This window comes from Micropterus salmoides, unplaced genomic scaffold, assembly GCF_014851395.1.
Source record: "Micropterus salmoides isolate LMB-PRFRI ecotype aquatic unplaced genomic scaffold, ASM1485139v1 Ms_hic_scaffold_6, whole genome shotgun sequence".
In the NCBI taxonomy this organism is placed as follows: domain Eukaryota; kingdom Metazoa; phylum Chordata; class Actinopteri; order Centrarchiformes; family Centrarchidae; genus Micropterus; species Micropterus salmoides.
In genome coordinates this window covers 20,148,202-20,176,201 of record NW_024044348.1, presented here as the reverse complement: position 1 = coordinate 20,176,201, position 28,000 = coordinate 20,148,202, and the positions used below count along the sequence as shown (strand labels likewise).

Here is a 28,000-nt window from a genome sequence, read left to right as displayed (position 1 = left end):
TTTCCAGTAGTAGTGTGCTAATGTCATGATTTAAATGAAGTATTGATCAGTTTAGGAGGGGAGAATAGAGAGAGAGGGAGCGATTGTGAGGGAAAGAAAGCAAGACCAGTGTTATCGGTGTGGATCGCATACAGAAAGAGAGTGCTAACGGATGAGACACGTTTTAAGCGATTCCGTGAAATGGATTTCTACATCATCTGTATTTTTAATTCAGGAATATCCGCCAGGCTCTTTTGTTTGACTTACTCCGAGAAGCAAAAATGGACATGGAGAAGACACAATGCTTTGAACAGGGCAGGAATGGAAATAAATGTCCTTTTTTATTCTTGTTTTATTGTTAATTTCATGGAGTATTTGCCAGCCCATGGTTAAATAATGTTTTGTCCTGGTTCCTGTCTGGGTCTCCATCTTGTTTTGTGATGATTCCCTCGCAACGACGACACTGCAGCAGCATCAGGCACACTGGATTAAAACCTCTGTCCAACTGAACCAGGAGCTAGGTCTGTTTGTCTTCCTCTTACTGTCATCCCTTCCTTTCTGCCAAGCTCCCTCCTCTTCCTCTCTCTCTCACTGTATTTGGCTCCCTCTCTCTCTCCCCCTCCATCCCTTCCCCTCTCGTGATTTAGCACAGCAAGGTAGTATTAATTAGTGACCTGCTTATTATTGTTGCCGCGTTTGTTGCCAGCTTTATAAAAATAGTTTCTCTCACCGTTAGATAGATATCATTGCTATATAGCTGGTTATTTTAAGTAGCTGCACTACTTCAGTATTGCCTGTGTTTTTCTGCAAAACAATAATATTTAACTTTTGGAGCATTGTGTATTACATAATGTAACACTTTTGTGTTGTCTTTTGATGTCACTTTTTCTTTGTCATTTTTAGTGTTTAATTTTTATTGATTGATAACCTATAGTATTAGTTATAAATAACTAAATTAAGATAATTTTTAATGTGATTTATTGTTTTTATTAACAATTACTATGAAACTCTAGTCGAACTTGAAAGTCTTGCTGATTTTTTAAAGATATCAATTTTAATTTGTTCCTTGTTGAATATTCTACTTTATAAAGAGTTACTGATCAACTGGTGTTTTTTTAGAATAAAGACTGCATCCGAGCCATCAATAAGTTTATTGTTTGTTTTTTCACTGTGTAAATGTGAAACATTTGTTTTGAAGTTTGGTTTCAAAATTTCAAAAATTCTGCTTTATTTTCTTCACTCCTCCTGACACAGAATTAGCAGATAAAGGCAGATATTAGGCCTGCCCTTGATGGAACAGGACTGCGGCTGGCTTTAATTCTGAGTATCTGCTCAGGAGGATGGGGAACCATGGTGCAGCTTAGCCTCAGCTACAGACTGAGCAGGTTGGCTGCGCAGAGAGGATGGGCTCTGTGTACTGGATTGATTTTTCTTCTCCTATCGCTGCCGTGCCTCCTTTTGTGGTTCAGTAGCTGGACATCCAGGAGCAAGGATCTCTCAGTCGCTGCCTGAATCGTGCAAGAGCCGTCTGGATCTCCGGAGGAACAGAGTCACATGCAGCAATACCAAAAGCAGCTTCAGAGCAAGACTCAGCAGGCCCAGGAGCTCCAGAGTCAGGTATAGTGCTCACTTCTAGGCCCAGGGATTTCCAACAGGCCTGAGACTCATCATGCTTCATGTGCCCATCCCTTTTGAGCAGAATGGCATTTTGAGGAACACATTTAAATATTTACATCCCATCATATTCATTGAATGTGGTTTTGCCGGTGCCATCTGACCTGGACTAATGCAGCTAGTGGTGTCACAGTAAGATGTTATATTTGTAGGACTAAGAGACAGATGCAAACATAATATTTGCTTCAATTTTTGATATATTTAAGTACTCAAATGTTGCACAGAGAGAAGAAACTTCACATCATAGTCAGGTAGGCAAGTATGTATGTCCACTGCACAAACAGACAAACATGTTCTGAATGAAAAACAGGCACTTTGTCACAATGACAGGCAAAACGAACCCAGGATTCTGATGATTGATGCCTGGGAGTTTCGACTTGCATTCAAAGAAAAAAGCTGCTTGCTACCTTCCCTCGAGGAAAAAAAACACTGACCAATCTGAATCACTGACTGTGTTGATTGATGGTGTCTGTGTCACCTGTTGCTAAGCCTCTGGGCAGACTCTGCTTGTGGTGTTCAATCAGAGCGTTACGTGTCATCTCAGTCGCACTCTCTCAGTATTGTTGACTGGAGTATTGACAGTGCTGCCTTAGCTACTCTGTGAATCTAAGCTTATTTTCTCTGTTTCCCTACCGCTCTTCCAGGCGCCACTGACCGTAATGATCCCCCACCATTTTCACTCCCTTTTACCTCACTCTGATACTCACTGAAACTCTCCAGGAGCTGCTGACTGTAAATTGTTTCTGGACTTCATTTCAGTCAGTTTCAAATTATGTCTATGGCAATGTGGAGTAATGTTCCAATAAGTGGTTCCCCTTATTTTGTAACTTATACACCAAATAAGCATGGAAATTATATGATAAACACTACGCAGACTGCAGAGGCCTGTAAGAGTTGGTGGGGTTGGTTGGAAATATGTTGAACACATTTGTTAGGCTTCAAGGATACATATGTGTTGGTGGTAAATGTGAAATATTAAAGAAGACATGTTTGTTTATAATAAAAACTCTACAGGGTTACCTTTAACACAGCGTCTCCTTCAATATTTAGCTCATGTGAGTTAAAATTCACTGTTACGGAGCTGTCTCGTTTCATTTTTTCACACTGTTTGGCAGCAGAGATGCACCCATGAGATGATCCTCTTCTTTGACTCTGCAGTGGTAAGGCATTAGCAGCACCAAGGAACAAATCGTCCATAAAACATTTAAGGAACATCCTCAGAAGTCTTGTTTGTTTTGTAAAGGGATTATAATGTTAGAAATCATGTTTACTCCCATGTAGTAATGCTGGAACTAACAGTCTGTAAAATTGTAAATGTAAAAACTGTAAAATTCTTCTGTGGCGTTTCAGTTTTTCAGCATTTTGGTTGAAAATTGTGGCCACCCATTCACATACATACGCTAGGTGAACCAGTCAGTTTTTGTCCTTTTGAATGCTTCTACACAAGTCATGATTGTTGCTTGTCAAACTGTTTCCCTCAGTGGCAGCTTGTCCTATATTTCAGTACTGTAAATCACACAACCACTGATGATGTGCACTTGTAGTCTATGACCAACCTAATGATAGAATGGCTAAGGCCAATTCTGTAGCTGCGTAGGCCACAGTAAAGGTGCGGCATTAGGCTCGACATTTAGTTTTTTCTGTTGGAATAACTGTAACTATAATTTATTATGGAAATTTCTGTTCTGATACATCACAGAATTAGTCTTCCAAATGCCTGTTTTGATTTATATAAAATCATTGAACCTTTTAGCGTCATTAGTTTTATAATATGTTGTTACAGGCCCATACCATCTGCTGGGCTCTTAAAGCCTGAAGATACTGTCTGCCTCTGCATCTCTGTTTCCGATTTGTCATTATTTTTCTGATCATCAATTGTTAAGACCGCTCAATAAATTTAAGCCAACTAAAATTGGTGCCCATTTGACTGGAGCATCCCAACTATCTAAATTTTACTTCCAAGTTAAATAAAATTTTTAACAAATGAGATAGCACAGCCGTATGAATAAGAATTGTTATTAAAATTGTTTTATTAATTACTTAAACATGTAATGCTTTCAGTCACATAAAGTGGATGATAAACATGTCAAATGGATGTTAATGTGCCATGGTAGACTGTCATCTCTATCTTTTTCTCTCTGTCATGTCTTCCTCAGCTGCAGTTAAAGGGCGTCAGATGGAGGCAGAGAATGACACACTAATGGAATGTAAGCTGGAGTGGAGAGCTCAGGTCAGCCTAGCTTGAACAATTAATTACCATACATTCTGACCAACACCCACCCACAAATGCCCAGCCTACATTCACAGAGCTACGCAGACTGTATGTACATATTTGGGGGGTAAAAGCAATCGTACCCAAAAGGGGACTTTGATCCACTGCATCCACTCTTACATGTTAAGGTGATCAACAGTTGCCACTGCGCATACAGATCTGCAATGTATGTTCCTATGAGTAATAACATTATGTGCTGTAGTTGTTTTATAGCTATGTTTTTATCCCTTACATATCCAGGCTTAATCATCGTGGGCTATTTTATGTCCTAATGGAAGTATCTGCCCTAAAACTCAAAAAGAAGTTGCCCACTTAATGTATTGTTGAGTAAAAATAAATGCTAATGTATATTGTCAGTTTTATTGATAAACATTTCAACCATGCGTGCTAAGGCAGTAACATACACAAAGCAAGATTGCAGCGCCCTCTCAGCCAGGTCTTCCCATGGACACAACAGTTTGTGTAACTAGAGAGGAACAGTGTTAGTTTTGTTAGTGAAAATGAGGAAACAAATGGAAAGTATTGTCAAAAATGCATTGTAGATGCAAAAAAACCTGAAAAATGGACTAGCATGTGAACTACAAAACTAAACTAAAACTAAATTTTATTAAATTACAGAGAAATGTGCTTTACTTTTTGTTTTTTATGCTAATTTGTTAAGTATACTTCAGAGTCTCAATCTTAAAATTGCTCAACCGTAAATGGCCAAGTTGTTTTAAACAGGAGGCCTTTGTTAACAACACTGATGTTCAGACCAGATCAATCAGTCAATGAAACCTTTTCATGAACTGATTCTTGGCCAGCCTCAGCCATACAAGTGTGCCAAACCTTTGCATGAGGACCTTGCAGAGGTGCCTGCAAGAGGTATGTGAAAGTCATATCTTCACTTTAGGAGTTACATTATCTCTGTAGGTGGAGTGCTAATGAAAAAGTTTCGACTGACTGTGGGTTCATTGGTGGCAGGCATCAATTTCACACGTTTCCAGACTTTTCACACTTCTTCTAAAAGCTGTCAAGTGGAAAAAAGCAATTAGCGACACTTTGCTCGATATGTGCAAAATACACCATATGTGTATTTGTGGACACCCCCGTCTAATTAGTGGGTTCAGCTGCCTCAGCTATTGCTAATACTTTAGGTGCATGCCATGCAATCTCTATTGACAAACAGTAGAATGCAATAAAATGGACCACGCTAAAAGCACTCAGTTACACACATTGATATGGGTCAGGGCCTTACATAGGAATGTATAGTGCTAAGAATGACTATGGATTGTGGGAGGCACACTGACATTATTTGCATGGATTTCCAGAACTGGAGATGGACCTCCACTCACCACTGGTCTCCTCCTCACAGACACAATAACTAAAAGTACAATAACTCCTACCTTTCTGTTTGGAGATCTCTTCGGGACTCTTCAGTTTTACAGTGTTAATTAGGGAGTTTTAGAGATGCTGCTAGGAAGATATTTTTACCTTTGGACAGATCACAAAATATTTGTTTCCCCTCTTTACAGTCCTTATGCCAGGTTAAGCTAACCAGCTCCTGCCTGTAGCTGCTTATTTCACTGACAGACGTTTGTATCTTTGTAGGAAATGCTCTGTGCAGAGTGCAGCATGGGGCAGACTGGCTACAGAAAGATCTGTAAAGATCTGGAGGCTCAGCTGGGGCAAAGACCTACCTCGGTTATACAGTACCAGAATACAGGACACAGGACACCAGACACCAGGAACAGGGTGATACAACCACTGCTTGGCCTGATACCATGTGGGTTCACACAGTCACAGGTAATGCTTTTCTTAAAAGATAAGAAGTAATGTAAGGATTTTATTATTTAAGTAATCATTTAAGTCAAAAATCAAACTGACATCCAAAATATTTCTGTGTATTGTGAAGTATCATAATAAAATTATAAGATTCTTGTCAGTGAGATTTACTTTAACTGAGTTGTTGCATATCTGGACATGAATCACTTACTCAAAATGAAGTATTCTATGTAGGTACCTCGAATGAATACCTGAAATTATTAGCATGTAATTTCTATTCACCAGCTAATTTGTATGCTACTAAAGTAATTCAAAACTACAATGGATGGATTGATTAATTACATAGTGAAAGAAAGGGATATCTGCAGCATTGCTAACAAGCACCAGCACTAACATAAAATATTCAGTTCATACAAATGCTGTCTGTCTACATAGTGTATATACATTGTCTTGCATTAGTGCCTTAGGTTTAATGCATTGCCTCTTTCTCAGACACTCATTACAGCAACACTACATTATTTTTATTCAGAGGTTTAGGCTCAGGCAGATGTGTGTATAATTTTACATATAGGATAGGTTTTGTTTTTGTTTTTTCATGTTCACATGAGTATGTAAGTTTGTGTGTGCATGTGGATACATGTGGGTTTCTGGTATTTGTCTCCTCTGTCTCCTTGTCACCTTTGTTGACTTTGTCTCTCTCCTTCTGCAACACTGTTCTCTCTGCTTTAATGACTCATATATCCTATCTCCAGTCGCTGCCTAATCCCAGCAGCGCTGGCTCAGGAACAGATTACTGCTTCCAGACACCAGAGGAGAGGAGAGGAGAGCAGAGCAGGGTGGGGGTTGGAGGGTCGAAAGAGATGCCTCAGTGATACAATACAGAGAGATTGAAGGGGCCAGCACATGTGAGCATGCACCCATAGGCATGAACATTAACATATTTACAGCAGAAACATCCACCAAGATGTTTTTCCATAGTAAATACAATCACTATCGGTTTTTGCTTTGTTATTTTAAATCACATGATCACCAATTTAAATGAAAATCAGCATTGACTCTTCAAATTCAGTGTATTTGTCACATAAACAGTCATTATGGTATAATGCAATGTACAGTGAATCCCCAAATGCCTAGTGTAAGAAGATGAATTATGAAATATAAAGGAATGTTGTTGTAGCAAGACACTAAACATCTTACTCATTGATCTGCTTTCTTTTCCTCACTCCAGACTGAAGCGAAGATCATGCTGCTACATACAGAGTTGTCCAACATGGCTGCCTTATTCAGCGGGTACAGTGCTCCCAACCACAGCCAACAGAATCGTACTGTGATTTTACAAGGTAGGGCATTTGCCATAGCAGATCAATAAAGTCTCGTGTTATTATTGCATTTTGTTCACATTATTATTCCCTTTGTAGGATCACAATGTTGCTTTTATATTTACTCTTTGCTCAGCGAGTTCCGGACACCCTCTGGCCTGCTGAGCTTTTGTAAAAACTGGTAAACAAGTTCTGTATAGTCAGCTGCTACTTATGACTCAGTCATGTGATTCCGTATACAACCAACTTAGAGGATTATTGAAGATACAGTATATATGAAAGCATGGACATGGTGGAAGCATAAGGTATAGTTAAGCATGCCCCCTTCTAAGCATGGCTATCTTGTGGTCAATTAAAGCTTCTTGCAGACCCGTAGTTCCAGGTGTAAATAATTGGGAGTGGTATGTGCTGGAGTGGTGGTGTCTGTCCAGCGGCTGTTGTCATCACACTGGCAGACTACCAAGAACATGACTTTTAGGACCAAATGATTGCTAATAAAACATTTGATTGAGAGGAGAAGAGAGTGAGGACCATAAACAGGCTGGATTCTGCCCTTTAATTTCACCATCTACAGAGGATTGGTTTTGCTGTGCTGCAGAGTAGGTCCCACACACAAGCAGTTTAGTTGTCTGCCCAAGGACTGAAATTTAATTTAGCCTGTGTGTATGTGTGTGTGCGCGCGTGTGCGTGTGTGTGCACGTGTCAGTCTGACTGTCTTTGTCCGTGCCTGTGTGTCTGTCTGCATGAGTCAGTTTGGAGAGCAAAAAAACAATCTTTGCATGAACTGCATATGTAAGATCCTGAGCTGTAGGGTGTGTGTGTGTGCATGCTGTATTTTGTGCTTTCTTGTTCTCTAGTGACATAGTGAATAGTTTTACACTGCCAGGTTGTTCCAGTACCATTTTACACTGTAGTTGTACTGAGGCATTTATTTGCTCTGTACACTGCTCTGTTGTTTCTGTATTTGAATGCTCTCTTGTGTAGTTTTGCAAATGATGTGTTATCACTGTGTTAACCTGTAAACCTAAAGAATCATCAGTTTGTTGCAGAAAACTTTTTGGCTGTAATTTTCTGTTGGGTGTATGCTGATTGCATGCTTAGAAAGTACAGCAGCTGAAATGGTTTCAGTGTGGCTAGTTTGTAACAGTTCTTTTGTGTGTATGTGTGTTTATGGTGCTGGTTCCTGATGAAAGCCTAGTGCAGACGCATATATCAGAGCTCCAACACTAATAAAAGGCCAGCAAGCTGTGCTCCTCTCCTTCTGGGAACAGCACCGCTTTTTACTGCTTCTCTGACAGCAAGATAAAGTGCCCTTCCAATTAGAAAAATATTTGGCCACATACCTACCAACAGCAATCCTGGGTTTTTATTTTTCATGCCATTTGATCAGGAATGCTTGCTATTTTACAGGGTGTGCTTTCTTATCATCGTGTCCTGGGTATGCACATGTTAATATGCACCCCACCACTGCACCATAATGTTGTATAATGAAATAACCGTGGTTTTATTTTGGTGTGTCTCTCCTCATTTTGGTCTTTCTTTCATAAAGGTAGGGCTGCTTACAATTGTGCTTTGGTTTGGAGTGAGACAGAATGTGTTTTTGAATTTTGCATGAGAGGATTCATGCTGCTGTGTGTGTTTGGGTTGATGTCATTCTTGTTGCCCCTGTCATCTGTCTATGCCTCATACAGATATGTGTGCATATATACTTAACCACTGATGCTAGTCCCTATCTCTGTTTAAGAATATTGTAGATGTTTTTTCCCTTTTTTCCAGAGAGTGCATTAAAATTAAATTCTCTCTTGTTGTTGTGAAAAGAGGCACACGTAAAAAATAATTGGCTGTAGGAGAGAACAAAGGGCTGGCTTCTCTCTCCTCCCTGCACACCCCAGCCAGGCATTAATATCAAGCCTGCTGCATTGTTCTGCCGTCTGCAGCCATCCCCCTAGCCAGACACTCAGCTCTGGAGAAGTCACTTTTAATGTCTGATAATCAAGGTGAATTTTCAAAAAGCTGCCATTTTCAAATGATGGTGTATATATTATGTGTAGATGGAAGTTCAGGAGCAGAGGAGCTCCACTTGGTGAGAGAGCGAGCTTCAGCCATGCGAAGTGGAAGAGAGACACCTAACGGCCACAGAGGGAACTGCATGCTGATTTTAGCTCTAATCAGAATTCTGTGAAGGACAGAAGCCAGCTGGAATATCGGTGTCATTTGCCGGATAATTTGCTTTGTTTTTAATAACTGTGTTTTTTTGTGTATTATTGTAACTAGCACCGCAGTGGCTGCTATACATAGTCCAATATTGCAGCATCTGTATGTGTCCCCTGTGGCTGTGGAGTGTCAGGGGAATGTATTTCTACAGTATGGATGCTGTCTGCTGTTGCCCCTTGCTGAAGGGAGCTCTTGTGCAGCATTATTGGGGAATCAGGCAGCAAGAGCAGTGGACCTCCATTTCCCTGCTACAGGGCACAGACTCATCTTCCTCTTGCTCCTCCCATCTCCCCTCATCCCCCACCACTAGGTATGATTATTTCTCCTCCGCTCCACCGCACCATTATATTCCAGGTCCGCAGTTACCCCTCCCTGCTGTCATTTTTCATGGCATGTTTTTGCCTGTGTGCAGCGCTGCACATTTGGACTGTGCCTGTGCAATATGTTAAGGAGGTGAATATATGCAGTGTGCAGAATGTAATAAGTATTTATTTTCTTTGCCGGTGATTTACTGTTTTTTCCGGTGCTTGAGAAAAAAGGCCGGGTCTAACCATGTATCTTAACAAACATGACTGCTGCGTATGCACTCACCTCCAAGGCGTTTTACCCACCGGGGAAACAAAATTATACATCTGAGGCAGACTGGTTGTTTTACGTGCTATGACTGTTAAAAATCTGCTTGTTATTTAGGGGTATAAGCCTTGGTAAGGCCAGTTGGGTTAAGTTTTGGTTGTGTATGTGACATTTGCTGCATTACAAATAAGACAATTTTAAATAGTTAGATGCAGCACTGATAGCAGTGTTAACAGCTGATCAGGTGATCGGACACTGTGGCTCATTGGGCTATTGTTCGTACCTAGAATACCTCTGTAATAGCCGAAAGTAAGCCAGGCAACCAGCCATCAACAGCATAGGTTGGTTACCACCTTCTGTCTGCCTCTCCATACTGCCCCCCAGTAGTACTGCAAAAAACATGATAGGAGTCTCCGAAATCCAAACGCAAATACACACACACACACTGCTGAAATTGACATTATACTCAGAGAGGGAAGTAGATCTAACCCTGTGAAACAGTAGGATTTAAATGGATTCTGTGCTGGGAGCAGCACGGTGAACAAGTCTCCCTCTGTGAGGCTGCCTCAGTAGGACACTTGCATAACAGACAATAAAAAAATTTAATTCTTAAAGATACACTACATGATTTTCATTTTGTGCCCACTACACCCCATAAATCTCAGAATTTCATCCTAGCTTGATGAGTTTAGAAATAGTTAGCAGGAAAAGGAAATAGGAGATTTGGAACTACAACAACTATATAGCAAAGTCAGGGAGGCTACAATAAAGAATATGCAAAATATAAGTGTTTGTACATGTGTCATTGATTATTTGAGTTTTAAGCCATCTTGCTATTACTATCTTCATTTGCTAGTTTTGTAATTTACACCCCGTTTTGTAGAAGTGCATTAATTTAATTTAGATGGCCGTTATGTTTGCTTTTGTTTCTTTCTGTAATTTTGAATAGTGTACTACTGGATGGTAGTGTGCAAATGTGTTATATATAGACTACTACTACTGATATTTACTGTGGTGGGGGTCTTTTTGTATTCTGTATTATAGTGCAGCCTCTATATAGAGTTTCTGTCTCCTGGCAGTGGGATGCAGTACAGATCATATCATACCCTATCTTCTATCAAGAACAACTTTGAGTGTGGTGGCAGTCCCATATTGTATTGTCATATCTGTCATTGTAGCGACTGCCAACAAGGAGGCTCAAATTCCATCTTTTTGTGTTGATTCATAAAAATGTACAAAATTGAATACATCTCAGGGCTTACAGTGCTTGTTCACACTCCCGTACTATGCACCTGATACCTGGTACGGTGCCTTGATGTTACATTGTTTATAGATAACTTGGTTTTGCCTTCAGTGTGATTGCATAATAACCAAGCATTCAAATGTGTGAGTGCTTTATTTGTTCCCCAGCAGTTGTAGTGGTAGCATTGTTTTTCTTTGGCTGGTTGGAGGGCATACTTTCAAAGTGTGGATCTCAGCTGTGGTGCAGAATGAAGCCGGAGAAAGGAGGAGGAGAGGGCCACAGGCGTTCTGATGAAAGGCTGTGCGGGGGAATCTGGAGTGTGGAGAGAAAGGGAGCGTTTTGCCAGTCCAGTGTGGCAGAGCAGGTCTGGCTCGGTGCCAGTCTGGGCACTGTGCCCACGAGGAGGCAGTGTGTGGCTAGCACTGACAGTAGCACAGAGAGAGACGCACAGACTGCAACAGAGAGACTGAGAGACACAAGTGTGTCTGTGGGGGGTGTCTGAGGCTGACTGGCAGAAGAGGTTTAGTTTGCATTTGCATGTGAAGTGGCCAGGTAGTGATACAGCAGGAAAGCGGCGGGGAGGAATGAGTGGAGATTTCCTGGACAGTGTTATGTCACAGGCTCGATTACTGATCACAGCCCAAGTGTATACAAGCAACGCTGGTTAAACTTGCAGTCAAACTTGTATCCAGGCATTTGTTGTTTCATTTAATCACACACTTGATTGTTGGTGTTAATTGCCTTGTCTATTGTTTCTTTATACAGTGCCTGAGTAAATACTTTCACCATGAGACACAAATGTTATCTTTCTGCTTTGTATACATTTACATATTGTTTGCCTTTCTACATATTATCTCTCTCTCTCTCTCCCTCTCTCTCTGTTCTCCTCTTTGTATCCTTAAAATATTCTGTGCACCCCTCAGCAGTTCCGCATGGCAGACAGCCCTAATATAATCTGTGCGTCTGAATTCTAATTTATACCGTCAGGATAAAATAAATAGTCTGCAGTTAATTATGGGGAGCCAGCTCCTGGCTTTGCCTCGGTGATTTATGAAGTGCACGTAGGCATTCTGCAATGCATTTTTCTTAATTTATTTTTAATCTGTCTTTCAATTAATTTTACCACAAACGTCTTAATGATGGCAGAGGGCTGCGTTAATGAGGCCGGTGAGGTGAAATGAACAACCACTCACCCCTATGGGGTGGAAGTGAGAGGCTTTGAGGATGGGGTCATGCAAAGGGTCTTATACAGCCAAAGAGGTTCGGTCCCTGTTGTGTGTTTCCCTGCCATATTTTTACATTGCCCCCAGATCTTTTGAGCATTTCCCACGTGTCAGAGGAAATGGTTCTTTTGAGGAAAAATTATAATTTTCAACAACTGTTTGTTTCATGGTGTGCAGCAGTGGTTTTTTGTGCCCTAATTTGACTTCCTCCAGTGAAAACAATACAATACAACGTCAGTTGTTATCAGTGATTGGCATCTTCACACCCACCATCACTTCTATTTAAGCTGGTTCATTCAGTTGTTGTGTAGAGGAAGTGTCACTCAATGCTTGAATTACGCCCATTTTCCAGTGATTTTGACACTGTGTGATTGTCCAAGTGGCACATTGTAGACTACTCACAAATGAATAAAAGTCTTATTCATAGTGGAATTGAATGAGCCACTCTTTTTGTTCTTTTTTGTGACTAATGACTTCACAGGTAAAAATGTAGTGTATCATAATCTGGCTGTTTGCTGACTGACCAACTTGATCAAGTAGATTTCAGGCGCTGCTGCTTGCTTTTCTTTGTGTCTTCAAACTTGAATGGATTCACAGTCCGCTTGCTCATACAGTCTTTGTCCCTGCCCTGCGTGTCTTGACTCATGGCTCTCCAGAGGAGGGAGAGAAAACTGCAGTCTCTGCCTCACAGACAAAAAAAATGCCTCATATGATTAGAAGCATTTTATACATCGTTTCACCCCCTCTCAAATTAGACCAGTGTCTCTCCTGTACTTGTTATGCACCATCGTTTTCTGCCAATTAGCATGGAGCGTGGTTGTTTCAGCGCTGGAAAGGGCCTGGTGTGGGATAGGCAGGAAGGCGATGTAACGGTGGTGGTCAGCTACCAGACAGCTCACATCAGCCTACCCCATTAGGGACATCCGCACACAGCTCTCTGCATCAGGATGCTCTCATTTACCGCCTCCACATCCAGCCATTTATCTCTCTTTCCCCCCGCTCTCACTCGCTTCTCTCCCTCTCTTTTTAATTTTCCTCTCAAAAACAGATCCCACATTAAGCAACCGAGCATGGCTGGCTGCAGTGCCTCTCCTGAAAGAGCAAAGGAATGATTTAATTTCTCCTCCTCTCTGTCTCTGTGGCCTCTTCTCCCTGCTCATACACAGATCATTACACACAGAGGCCTCATTTTCATCTCCCTGTGAGGGCACATGCAGGGCTTTAACTAGTCAGCCACGCCATGGCCATTGCTGACGATCAATACCTGTGGTCAGGACGGAGCACGCAGTGCTTCCTAAATAGGCCCTGCAGGTCCAACCATAAAACACCTTAGAGGCCATACATGCCACCCCATAAATCGCCATTTTTTTCTCCTTTTTTTTGTCTTTCACTACTATGGAGGAGTGAGAGGAGCCAAGCCTATGTTGGATGTGTTACCCATTGAACTGGGATAATGATGATTAAGAGGTCATGACACTATTCAGAAAATACTGCTAAACTAAAGGTTCAGGGCAAGAGTTCACTCCAAGTGAGTCTGGTAGGCATTAGAATAGAATAGGCACAAATTTTTGGACTTATTTTGTTTTTCTCCGGTATATACTATAAGGATAGGATTTCCGTGGTACTGGTAAACGACGAAATGTTAAGGTGGGTGTGACACACTTGGAGAAGTGACAAATGCCATGAGTGTTTGCAACACACAGCATTTAAAGTACAAGGTGTGTAATCTGCTAAAACATCAGAGTCTGCAGAGATGGTTAAATTTAAACAGTAGGCTTCTCACAACTGAGAACTGCTAATGAGATTTTACTCAGTTGGAACCTAAATGAAACTGAGATAAGCTCAGAGGAATAGTCAATTCAAGTTTTTCTATATGGATGGACCTGTTTAGTTTGTGGATTGCAGGACTGCAATAGGTGATATATGGACCAGATGAGAGTTAGCCTGGGGGCTGGTAGACAGAGACAGGGAAAAATGGATGTGTTTCTCATCTTGCTTTCGCCCCCAAGGCTCTCAGCTGGCCTGATCCCTACATTAACCAAACAGATAGCCAACAACTTTAATTACCTTTGCATCCAGTTGCTCTCCCCATCCACCACTCCCCACTTCACTTCTGCAAATGAAAGAAAGAGAGGGATAGAAGGAAGAGAAGCATAATTACTTATTTTACTGGAGTGCGACAGAATGCCTTTTGCCAAATGACTCTAATTCCAAATGGTTAACAAGATTTTTCTTTTTAATAGAGCCGAATCCATGTGACAGCAAATTGCTTTCCTATTTGGGGCCTTAATGGCTTTTCATACTTTGCACTTCCAATAAGCAGTAAACTCGGAAATTAATATTGCACACTGTTATGATGCAAATGGGAGCGAGATAGGAGAGCTGTACCTTCACGCAGAAACCTCTGATTAGATCCATAATTGCTCTGGTGGGATGATTTTTCCCGTTTGTTTGAGCTTATTTATTTATTTGTATAATTTTCATCCATAAGCTTCACTCCTGCATCATTATCAGTGGCGAGTTGCTGTATGCTGCAGTTTACTTGAATGACTTTTAATCAGTTGTAATAGAAGATAAACATATTCACGAGTTCTAAATACGATAATAGAGGGTGATTTTAGCAGCCCTACCATGCTGCTGCTGAACTTCTCTCTTTTGCTTTGTAGTAAGTGATTCACTTAGAAAAAAGTACATTTTAAGTACATCCTCAAATAGACTTTGCCTTTTGATTGAGACAAATACAAAGACCACTATCTTGCTCATCTCTAGTTTCAGAGTAGATCGGTATTAGTCGGCCTTTGACTGGCTCAGTTAGACCGGTTTGAAACCCTCTTGCTGTCGTACGAACAGGGACAATCTAAAAAGATATATTTGTGCAAGGTGTTTCTTAATTAACTTTTGATCCAAGTCATTTCATTTCCAATTCCATGTCACACATTCTCAAATATTAATCCTTGTCTGTGCATAAGGTATTGTATTCTTAATAAGAGGGATCACAGAGTGGGACACAGTTCACAAAACACATATAGGTACAGAGGTGCTCTGTTAAAAGCACACGCATCAGAACTTGCGCATCTTTTTAAAGCCTTTTGTATATATCACCCTGCTCTACCTCCCATTAGATTGAACAGTCCTTCTTCTGTTGAGCTTTACAGACACCTTTTTTTAACATATAAATATTTTTTGTGTCATTTACATGAGTGTTTTTGTTGTAACTGACTCTGTATTGTCCTGCTTTGTGTTCACTCCTTCTGGATGTTGTCAGAAGCCTCCTTTTAATACAGATGTTTTAAGTATTCTACGTGGGCCCCCCTTAGCAGTATCTGTGCTCAGTTCTCCAGGGCTGTCATTAAGAAAAGAGGGGTTGAGAATGTCCTGGGTTTGGCTGTAGCTGCACCAGACACACAGCCAGTCTGATTGAAATAGCAAATAAATTCAGCTGGATGGGCCTGTGATTGCTGCTAGCGATTGAGGTTAAGTGTCCTTGGGTGTATGGGGCCTGAGCATAGCAGCAGATCAGCCAAATATTGTTCCTATGACCACATATACAGTCTGAATTTTATTTTTTTATTTTTGGCTATATCACCATGGCAACCCTTCATTTCTTCTCTGCACGCTCCCATTTCACCTGTCATTCTGGTAATTGGCTCTGAATTTTTCTACATATCGTCATGATGATCATAATAACACAATATTTATGAACTGACAGTGACAGGCAAGAGTAGGGAAATGTGAAAAAAATGAAGCCTTCATTAGGCTAGAATATTAATGCAGCAACAGGGCTTTTTAGGGACTAATAAAGCTTGTTCTCCTTGTTTTCCCAGGTTCCCGCTCATTGTGTGCATGAGCCGCACTATAGAGAGTCTGAGTTTCGATTTGGTTTTAATTGGGTCACCCTCTCCTCTCTCCTCAGTCTTTCTGTTGAACTCAGCTTAATTAGACCTACAAGATTGTGACACTACCAGAAACATATTATATGTGCTCTACCTCTATTTCCATTGATGTTCTGTTTTTAGAAGTATTGATAAGACAAGCTATGTAATGACATTTGCTATACTGCTGTAGCCATTAATTGCCCTAAGTCTTTGTTAGACTGTATAGCAACACAAAGAGAAATGGATAAAAGGTTTTATGGAAATAAAAGATGGTTCCTGAAGGTAGAGATTGCCAGGCATAATGACTGTTGTGCCAGCTGCTCCTCATTACCAAGGTCACTGGCATCAGGACCAGCTGAGATCTGCTAAGTGGTCTATAGCCTTTAAAATGGCCATGATGCCTTTCCATCAGCACTGCACCCAGTGACACCATAAACTCTGTGAAAGGAAAACTCATATTTTCTTTCATTATCCTCCTTTTTTATTTACACAAGGGCTGTATGTGTATATAACAGTAGAATTACATAGAATGCATTTCCTTGCTTGGCCATGGATGCCTGAGTGGAAATTGTTGTGAGAGATTTGTCAAACCTTTCCTATTCATTTTGTCCCAAATTTATTTGTGTGCATCTTTATTCTAATTTATGAGCTACAACATCTAATTTAGTTTAAGTCTTCTGTAACAAAGGCATATATTCCCTGCACTGTGCAGGTTTGTTTAGAACCAGAACATAAAAAGTAAACTATTCAGTCCTGCTTTAAAGAGCAACAACAAGAAAACCAAGCACAGTGTTGGATTTATATATGTGCTGTGGGGGGATGTCAGTGGAATTAATTGATTTGCCCATATTTATCAGAAGAGAGTAGCACCTAATCCCAGTTTGCATTATTAAAGATAATACCACAGTGGTTTCTGTAAGACCACCACACTGAATCAAAGTCTGACATGGACTGATGATGTATGGATATATTATTCAGGCCTCAGAACAGTGTAGCACCTTTATCTGCCCTCCCTGCTTACTGCCTCCTCATACATGCACACACATGCACACAACCACCACTCATCAACCCCTGGAGGGCACCTGTGTTTTCAAAGTAAAGACCACTTAGAGAATAGCCCCAGGCGTCTGAATACTGAAGTGCCCTGTGTTACACATTAGAAGCCTCTGTACAAGCCAGGAACATAAACACTCTCAATAGCCCTTGTCTCCTCCCAAGAATACCCCAAATACCTCAAAACAGGGGGAAAACCGCTTACACAGGCCAGAATATGGAACAGAGAGTCCGTGGGGACTTTACCACATTAAGGACCACTCACTGAGATGTGCAGCTCATCGGACACGAACCTGGCCAAGAGCTAGAGTGTAATGTAAGAAGAGAAGCTGACAATCCATTTAGACTTTTAAACCTTTTATCTTTGGCAACTGACAATGAAAGTAAATAGCTTTCGAGGACACATCATATACCTCTTACAGGTTTGTGAATTTTTTATTTGTTAAATCTTTGTGTAAGTTTCTGATGCGTATGGCTGACTGAAAACAGCAGCTTGAACTGAGGTGTACTGAAAGATAAAATGTGTAGGAGGCAAACAACCACCCCTCCTCCAGAGGCAGACGCAGGGTTAATGATCTTACATTTCATTCAACCCCCCCAGTCGAGTAAATGAGGTTTGATCAGATGCCAGGAACAGGAGAACAAGCTGCCTTCAGAGTCAGCTTCACAATCTGTCATAATGAACACTTTAATATTAAAAGAAAAACAATCCTATTAACAAGCCGAGAAAGACAAGAGTTTTCGGGAAAGCAAGGAAGCTGTAATCTAAATTTTTAATGACCGTTCCTGCATGATGACTTTGTCTATGTATTTTGTTTGTTTGGAAAGGGAAACGAGTCAGTGATGTCACACTTAATTCAGGATACCCTTTTGTGCAAGAGCAGCGGGTAAATAGCTGGGGGAGACATTTGAATGTCTTAATAGATGTAACTGTTCCATCTCTAAATGTGTTGAAATGGAGGCGTGAGGAATGGCACAATTAAGGTAATGTGTTCAGGAAGCCAATGAGTTGTGCTCTAACCTCTGCTGCTCAGCCCTAGAATCGGTAAGTGCACAATCTTAGGTGACCTTAATCAGACAGAGCCAGCACTTATAAACACACACATACACACACAAAGCCTCAATTACATTGTGAAATTGCTCTCAAATGAGTCGTACAACATGTCTAGCTGCTCTGTTTATGTATTCTTGTGAAGATTCTGTGTCTATTATGTGACCTCAGTTGTACAGTAGTCTTTGAGATCTGTTTGTGCAGTTGTTGCAGCAGAAATACCATCAAACTCCAGTTTTACTGGCCTAATGCAAAGAGAAGGCAGTTATATATCACTTCCAGACACCAGCATATAGTGGTGTGTGTTTAGGTAGGCCAAATGTTGAGCTAGGTAGCTCTTCTTAGAAATTTCAACTGTGACTCTTGCCTAGCAAGAATTGAGAGGAAAGGCATTTCAGCCACATGCATGCTTTTTCTCAGAACCCGACAGTGTTTCCAAGCACAGCAAAGCCTAAGATTTCGCTCTCACTTGTCTTTTTTTCTTGTCAACCCTGCAGCAAGAGTCAACAGCCATTCTTTTCCACACACATTTGTCCTTTAAAGTGTCTTCTCGCTGAGTTTGGAGGCAATCAGTAATGACCACAGGTTCTTGTGTCGTCAGTGCTCCAATGTGTGTTTTCTTTGTGCTGAAGAGTTTTTAGTGATGAATTTCACCCATCACACTCTCCACTATGGTTGACCAATGAGTTTTGTGAAAGCATGGCCCATGGTGTTTTTCTTTAATAAGTCCAGAGGTGAGGCAAAGCAAGCAGAGCATCAGTCATCCTGTCAGGAGCTTACCCTCTGATTAGCCCAGTATATTGGAGGAAATATTTAACCTGCCACAGTTGCCTACCTCAAGAACCAGTCTTATCTTTGATGTAATGATTTATTTTAGTCATCTAAAAAGTTGTACTTCTGGCGTTTTGTCAATTCCGTTAATGGTGTACTTTCTGTGTGCCAAGATAAGAATTATTAACGTCTTTGATTCATATTTATATATGTATATCTATTTATATACAAGCATAAAAAAAAAATTATGAATAAGTGTGCTGGACCACTAGCGTGGGAACCACACAAATCTGCCAAGCTCATGTTCCATTTGCTCTGGCCCATACATCTGGCGCACTTCCCATTCAGACAGTTTTCCTCTCATCCAGGAAGTGGTCGGGCCAATCACATAATGTAAAATAGGTTGTAGGTCTAGATCAGCATACAGTCTGTACTGCATTGATTATTTCCCACCTGAACCACCCCAACCACCCCAACTTGCATGTGTCGCTCAGAGCTACGTCACACATTTCGTTGCTCTGGTTGTAGGTGTATCCAATGCATCCAGAGGCGTCTTGATGCGTTCCCGTTGTACCAGACTAGTACGCATTTGCAAATTACTCTTGCAGTTCCAGGTTACTGGACCACCAAACAGCAACTCATGCATTGAAAGTCAATGGATGAGAAATGCATGTGTATATGGCCAAGTATGTGTGTTTAAGAAGAAAATAAAAACATTAACAGGATTGCAAATTGCTGTGAGGCTGATCTTTAGTATATTTCAGGGTTTTTCCTGCATAGAGAAATATTTGGCACCCCCCAAACAGGTTTTAGTGAGCACCAAAGGAAAATCCTCAGCGCCAAAATGATCAGAATTGAAAAAAAAAAACAACCTTTCATATCCTATGTGTTTTAATCGTCATTTATCAAACAACTGTTGAGCAAGCACAACATAAACTTAAATACAACGTCTTCAGCAGTGATCTCTCATCCATAGCCGCTGTACTTTACACATGCAGCTGGCGCTAGATTAATAAACCAGTTGCTGCGTTGGTTTTACGGAGCCCGAAAGTTCGCGCTAATGACTTCCTGTCATTTCACACAAGATAAAAGCCTTTTGTGCTTCAAGTGCGTTGGTATTCACCGGTACTGTCACTTTTACTCTTTGGCGTACAGGCGAAAAGTGATCGTCTGCCGAAAAGTGATTGCTGTCTGCTGGAGCTGTATTGCCCAGTCTTTTCAATCACTTTTTGGCAAGTGAAATAGCCTACTGCATTTTATGGGTTGTATTGGCCATTTAAAGGTATTTTAAGAGGTAAAAAGTATTAGGTGAGCTATAATCTGTCAAATATAACTCTTCTGAATGAAATCAACTAATTTCAGGGCAGAAATAACCTTTCAATCAGTAACAAAAGGCTTCAATCATTTTCTGGCAAGTGAAATACTGCATTTTATGAGTTGTATTGGCCATTTAAAGTTATTTTAACAGCTAAAAAAGAGTGGATTGGTTGGTAGGCCTACACAGCAAGTAAAATAATGCAGAGTCATAAGAATAATTGCAAAATTGTCTTCATTTTATATCTTATAGCTACAGCCCGTTTTCCAAATATAAACAAAGATATTACACATAGGCCTACCAAACATCAGTTTTCGGCAGGACACCTGCACCGGTCCTCTCCTCTGCCCTCTCCACATCAGGTTTTCATGCAGCCATTTGTATAGTGGCACTATAGTCACTTTTCGTTAACCAACTAATCACAGCCTGGAGGAGGCGGGACGTTAAAAAAAGGTTGAGGCACTACAGCTAACTTTAGAAATGTTTAACTCGTCGTTCTGTATGCACAGTTTTCTACTTTTTTTTTTGACAAGTTAATTTGCATAAACAAATGAGCGATTGACCACCATGTGGAGCATTTTTCATGTACAATAATTTAGTGACTGAAAACAACCCACAGAAACTGCTGTTTTGTGCAACTGGAATTAATATTAGGCTACTAATGGTAAGCTGTACTATTATCTGAAATTATAATGAATACACAAACATTAGCACTAATCAAACCTTAACCACAGTGGTGGAGGCTAATATCAGAAAATGGTTTTATTGTGAAATAGCTAAATCTCTACCAATAAACTATCTGTAGGCAGATTATCCACATAAAGTGTAACCTATAAATATATTATTATACTAACATTACACTTTCTATTTAATGTTATATAATATATATTTTGTTTATCAAATGGTCAGAAATAACAAGAAGATGCATAGATTTTGGTCATTAGGCAAGTCATTGCCTTTACTGAACGCGTACCTATCATTCTTACTGTCGCGCAGTCACCCCCCCAAAGGCCCATTCTGAGCCAGGAAAAACCCTGTATTTATTGTCACAACTACCAATAAACCACCAGCAATAAGCAAAACAGGACACGCCTCCCAGAGCTACATGAAAACTAGTTAGCAAAAGTCCATCTATCTAAAATTGCTGGATAAATGATTATATTCATGCTACTACCATTTTAAGTGGCAGAAGCTAGATGTTTCAGGAGCACTGTGTCTTGTATGAAAAAATGCTTTTTTTATTTATATATTTAACAACCAGTTTAAAATCCATTCAAATGAACACATTTTGAACATGACTGTTGGTGTTGTTGAATTCCACTGATGAAATAAGTGGGAACCAACACTGTACACAGTCAGCTCTCTCCTCTGCCCTTTCTTCCTCCTCTGTTCCTTTGCCTCATTCACCTTCTGATCAAGACACTTGTGTAGTCCAGCACAGCCCATGCCGGGCCAACCTGAACAGTGGCACTTTCGCCTTTGGGCCTCGGTTACACACCTCAGAATGGATCTTTATTTACAACACAGAACTCGGAAACAGCTGGTCAATCCATTTAGCCTAAGGCCACTGATTTGTTCGTATTTACTACAACAGCCAAAGAAAAGCCAGGGTATTTTTTCCTCTCTCCTTCCTATTGATCCGGCGCTTAGAAAATCTGCCCTGCTGTCTAAACACTATTGATCCCTCCCTCTCAACGACAGGCTCTCGCACCAGTGTATAAAGGGACTGGATGAATTGAAATTTCATTTCCGACAACTTGTTCCTGTTATTTTTACCCTTTTTCAATAGTAGGGAACATGGGCTGGCGGGCCGCCACTCACAAACAGTCGAGTGTTTGGCTCAGAGGGGAGAGGGGGGATAGAAGTGAGACTGTTTAGGTTATCCTAAGCAGGTCTTAACACTGCTATGCCATAAACAGGTCTTGCTGTCACTTAGATCCCAGTGGTCATTAATGTGTTTTTAGAGCATGTTTGTAGTCAGTGCGTAACTTTGGACTTTTATAGTGGGGGAATAATCATTAGCAGCCAGGCTTGGGATTATCTTTCACTCATATTAAAGGTCAGCCAGCCCGGGCTCAGGTAGCACCATCGTTTCAATTCAATAAAACACCATCGTTTTATTGAATGTATTGAACATACAGGTGGTTTTGCATGGTTTATCCCAATAATGTCTTCACAAAATTGCTTTAGTCCATTACAGTGAGAATTTTATTTGAGTCAATGGAAAGAGCCAACCTGCAAGGTCCTTTGCACATCCAAGAGGAGTTCCACAGTGCCCCACGTTTTGTAAACCAATCAGTAATGACTTCTGCTCCATCGCCTCACCACTGTGTCCAACTCTTACCATTACAACAAGATAGAGTGTTACATAAAAAGGGAGGTTCTGTTTTAATTAACATCAATATTCATGTAATGGTCATAAAGCCATCCCACATTCCATTTGAAGCTCTTAATGTTAATGCATATTTTAATACATTATCATTGCCACCATCATAATTCTTATTATGATAACTGTAATTATTAGATTTATGACAGAATTATGGTTTTGTTCCCTGAAGGCACATATTTTGCAGCGAATCCAATTTTTCCCTGGTGTATAACGTTCCCAGTCTTTCCCCTCCAAAATACTGAGCAGACACTGATAAAGATAAACACACAAACACCCCAGTGTGTCTGCTGCTGTGCCTGTAAAACACTCAATCTGAATTGCATATCCGCCTTGCCACCGAGCTTGTCATATGCTGTATTAAGAAAAATGGTCACACGGTTTGACATAAATTGGAAAATGACATTTGGAAAATGGGCACTGCTGTGGAAATTAGAGATATTAAAATTATAAATCAGTGTCTGGAAGTGCAGGGGGGGTGTTGGCTTGCCTTTTCTCTTTTTCTGTCTGCCTCCCTCTCGATGTTCATATCTCGCTCTGTTTCTCTCTTTTTCTTTTTCTCTCACATACTTTGTCTTTTGCGCTTTCTCTGGAGGCAGTGAAGGGTCGTAGCCCAGAAGTCAGTCCAGTAAAAGTGGTTTTAAATGCAGCCACACACAGGTCTGCCCCGCAGAGACAATCCCACCCTCTCATCTGGCAGTAAAAGTGGAGGATATTGTGTGTGTATGTATTTGCTTGCGGTTGTGTTTGTCTTTGTGTCTCTGCTGCAGCTGTATCTCGTCAGCTTATTGCTCAGCTCTCTTGCTGTAACCTGCTAATGGATCATCTCTGAGGTGTGATATGTATTATGTAAAAGGAAGGTGTGCTGACACCTTTAAAAAGAGATGCTTCAATCCTCTGCACACCACACCTCTGTTCCCTCTTTCCTGTCTGTATGTTGAGCAGGAGGAGAACAGATTTCTGAACTACAGGTGGAGATACACAGGCCAAAGACGCTGCAAGGATGTAGGATGAGTGGCAAGAGCTGCAAAGAAAGGTTGGTGGCCTTCCTGCTTTCTGGGACACACTCACACATAAAAATACATATATATCCACATGACTGTTTTTCTCAGTAAAGAGTTAAGGGTTTGACACTACATAAGTGCTCGTGTGTACCTTTGACTTCAGTTCACCCTTTCTTTTGAGCTCATAGAAGGAAGCTAGAGTGCTGTGGGCCTTCATGCTTTGAACTATTGACCTCCTCCTTTTGAGAGGAAAAAAAGTCACTGGCTTAAAAGGAGCTGCAGTTATGCCATATATGCTACCTTTAAAACACAGGTCAGAAGCTTTTTTCATTGGTGGTGCAGGAAGAAAACATTCCATCTATAAGTCCTTGAAGGGTGAATGTTATATTCAAATACACCTTCTTTACTGTTTCAACAAAGGTCCAAAGGATGTGAAAGACATTAGAGCTCACCCATTTAAAAGCAATCACATACTCAGGCCTGCTTTATTCTGCCTCCACTACGCATCTGCATATGTGTTTCACTCTTTCCAATTTAAAATTTGATTTCACTTGCAAATGTGGTAATTCAATTTATATGGAGTTTAGTGTTAATGCTCATTTATGCCTGCAGTCTCCTCTGCTTAATTTTCTTAACACAGTGGGCCCTTAAATGTCAGAACAGACCTGCTATAGATTATGAAGTCAGACAAACCTGTATGAGTCTCATCTCAACACTCCTGCATGCCCATTTGATTCCCAACACTGCCACTCCACCACTGCCCAGCTGACCGCCACTCTCTACTTTAATATTTCAGCACTTTATTTACTTTGACTTGCACTCTCTGTCCTAATATTGAAATAGTACAGGAGGTATTCTTGAGGAGGTCAGGTAACGAAAAAAAGAGATACTTTAAGTTTTAGATAGCTCTCACTAAAGTCAAGAGCAGGGAGTATGTAGCACTGGTCAGTGTCGGTGGCCTTGCCGCTCATGGAAAGAGATAGAAAGAAAATATGTCAAGTTGATTTGTAGTGAAATGGCAGCAAATGAAAAGTGTGATGCTCTCACAAGCCACTTATCTCACCATGATTAGCCTCAACTCATTCATAATAAAAATAAAAGGAAAGTTTTGTGTCTTTGTGTGTTTGGCCCAGCAATGCAATGCATACAAAGAAATGAAGAGATTAAAGGAGTGCCAGCTGAAGGACAAGGTCTGGCCCTCATTGTTGGTCTGTAAGCATAGCCTACACACAGCAATACATTCAGAAACACACATAGGCAGACGTCTGTCACCTTGATACGCTCAAAGAAGTCAGTTAAAAAGAAACCTGTTTTGTAAGGCATCACCTTTCTGTAGTGGGATGGGCGATAAGACGAGATTGACCTTTTCCATAATTTGGCTTCTCTAAGCAAACATCACCACAGTAGTTGATCTTTAAACATCCATAGAGTGAGTTCTCAGGAAGTTCTAACTTTTGATGTTGACCTGCTTTGCTGCTGTCCTTAATTTTTTATTTGTGTGAAGACAGAGGTATAAAGGGGCATGTCTCTCATTGTCCTTATTTATGAAAAGTGAGCTTCTTTTGTCATGATTTATCAGTAGTAAGGATGAGGTTCAGAAGGAGGACTTTTTGCATGGACAAAGACAAGAAAAGGACTTCAGTATGGGCCTATACTGTGTCTACCTATGATAGCTGAAGTTAGGCCAGGAGTGGTTAAGGAGGTCTAGATCGCCATGTGTGTGGTGTGTAATGGGAGGCAAGTGTTGAGCACTGAGATGATGTGTTTTTACAGCGCAGTCTTGCTGTGCTTTGGGATGGCAATAAACCACGGCCTTCAAAGCACAGCCAAGCGCCACTTACTGCTGAGTGCTTCTCTGGTGGTTGGACGAGATTACTCTCAAAACAAAGTGCAGACAGGTTGATTAATAGTAGGGTCTGCAGAGGTGCGTGCCGCAGTATATTTTCACACCCAGCGAAGACTTGTTCATTTCATTCGCATGGACTTTTATGGAATGATCCTGTCACTGCATACGTTTGTCACTTCATAAAAATGGTCCCCCTCTTTGAATGTCTTTCAGTGAAAACTTATCAGAGCTGTTACAGACGTGTTGTTTTAATGTCGAGGCGAGCACACTGTGTCTAAAGGGCAACACAGTTCACAGACTGTATTAGTTCATAGCAGAATTTGGGGATGAAGAGACCTGGTTGTGCCGCAGAAAATCTGCATCATATACTCCAAAAGTCTTTGTACAAACTGATAGGAACGTAAATTAGATAAATAATTCTCTGTTCTACCCTCTGACTGACCAAAGGGATTACTAACTGATGCGGCACTCTCCCTGACTGTCAACGATGATTACTGCGCTATAGTAACTCCCATGCTGACCCTGGTCTTCTGTGTGCTCTCATTTTGCTTAGTCCAGCTCCAGAGCTGGGCTGAGGAAGATGACCTGAAGATGGATCACTTGTGTCTGTGGGACACTAAGCTACAGGAGTAAAAAGCAGACTCCCGTACTGCCTCTGAGGCAGTGAGGCTTATATTGGCTGAAGCACAGAAGCTGTCTGGCCTGTTCTGGATCTCGTGTCTGCTGGAGGACAGACACCTCAGCCTGGTGGCCCAGAACTGCCGGACATGGTAAGAGACAGACATGAAGAGTGTGAGAGGAAAAGAAGAAAAGGAAATAGCAGCAGGGTGGGACCTTCAGTCTGGGTGAAATGGCCTAGTCTACATCAGTAATGATGAGTAGGCTCGGGGTGATTGCAGTCGTGGAGGGGAGGGAGGGAAGCTGGTGGCAGCGTGCCGTGCGGTCACCCCCTCATCACATCAGATCACAGGGTTCTAATTAACTTCAGCACCACATCAGACTGCAATCAGCAGAACCACAGAGGAAATTAGATTTTTTTTCCATGCCGTTCAAAAACGTGGCGTAAAAATGCATATTAGCCTTGTGTTTTTAATTAACATTTTGTGCTTAGGAAGCATGTTAACAGTATCCCTTAATGAGCTTTGTGGAAAACGAGCTACGCAGAGGACAAAGGGCAACTTCCCCCCATGTTTGCTGATGTGCTGTTCTTTATTCTAATACAATGAGATTAGTAATCATTGTTTAACTCCACATTCAATATTGCCTCTACATAATCCTCCCACCTCTACCGCTGTTTCTGTAGAATAGGACATTAGCTGTGATCGAATGTGGCCTTTATTTATTAGGATGTTGAGTCGTGGAATGGAGATCTGTCTAGATTTGGACTTAGTTACTGTGCGCATTTGTTGTTGTTGGAACTCCTCACACATATGCCTTGACAATGTTATTCTTACACTACTCTGCTGTGGTCTTGAGTCCAGTTGTTCATCATTTTCTATATACACGTGCAGAGTAACATGTTCAACCTGATTTTTTTTTTTGCAAAAAAAACAACTGTGTAATATTAACTTAAACAACGTAACATATATTTGTTAGGAGCTGTACAGATGCTCCATAGGATTCTTCATTATCTGCCTAAGAAACAAATCTTATCACAAGCTCCACTTATTGGTTTTTCTGGTGCTTAAAGGTCACAAAATGTCTCTCAGAGCTCCTAAAACCAATTGAGTGGACCTTGCGATAAGATTAGTTTTGTCAAACTGATATTTCCAAGGTCACTAATGAACATTCAAGCTCAAGCTCATTATCTTATTCACTGCAGCGACTAGTTGTGACTGTTACAATCATTTTCACCATCACATTCATCAATCAACTGACCAATTATTTTTATGAACACGCCGAGGTGGTTTTTAAAATGAAACAACTTCCATTCATAATGCCACTGCTTCGGGTTATACTTTGCTGCAACTGGCACCCTGTTGCTACTACTGTCTGTCTTGAGTGATTTCTCATTCTATGATGTTTCTATGGTGTCAGTGCATTTTGTGTGTCCCATATCTCAGTGAAATGTGTCTGCTCTGTATAGCAGGGGATTTTTTGTGTTCTCCAGTGAGTCCTGCACGTTTGTTTAGATTCACTAGGGAATGAACAAAGCCTTTTCCGACCAAGTATAGAACAATAATGCCAGAAAAGTATCTCTAACGGTCAAGTGGTCAGTCTCTGCAATGACGTTTGGGTCGTCCCAGAGAAAACATTGTTGTCAATAACTGAAAATTACTATTTTCTTGTAGTCTGTCCAACTGTTCCAATAACTGTTCATTGTGAGAATTCATCTCGTCACCATACCTCCTGCAGGATTTTTAAAAAAGTATTGTATCTTTCCTAGCACTTGGAAGTATTTATTTTTCCTTCTAACAACTTGCTGAAATTTTGGAGAT

General features: G+C 40.8%; 1 long non-coding RNA gene across 1 annotated transcript; it reads left to right on the top strand.

Annotated features, from left to right (window-relative positions):
* The first annotated feature begins 1,237 nt into the window (after nucleotides 1-1,237).
* Nucleotides 1,238-23,742, top strand: LOC119890461. Its single transcript, XR_005442233.1, has 6 exons — nucleotides 1,238-1,596; nucleotides 3,810-3,883; nucleotides 5,516-5,710; nucleotides 6,442-6,594; nucleotides 6,918-7,029; nucleotides 23,658-23,742. It is a non-coding gene; the product is annotated as an uncharacterized LOC119890461 (long non-coding RNA).
* Nucleotides 23,743-28,000: the final 4,258 nt, after the last annotated feature.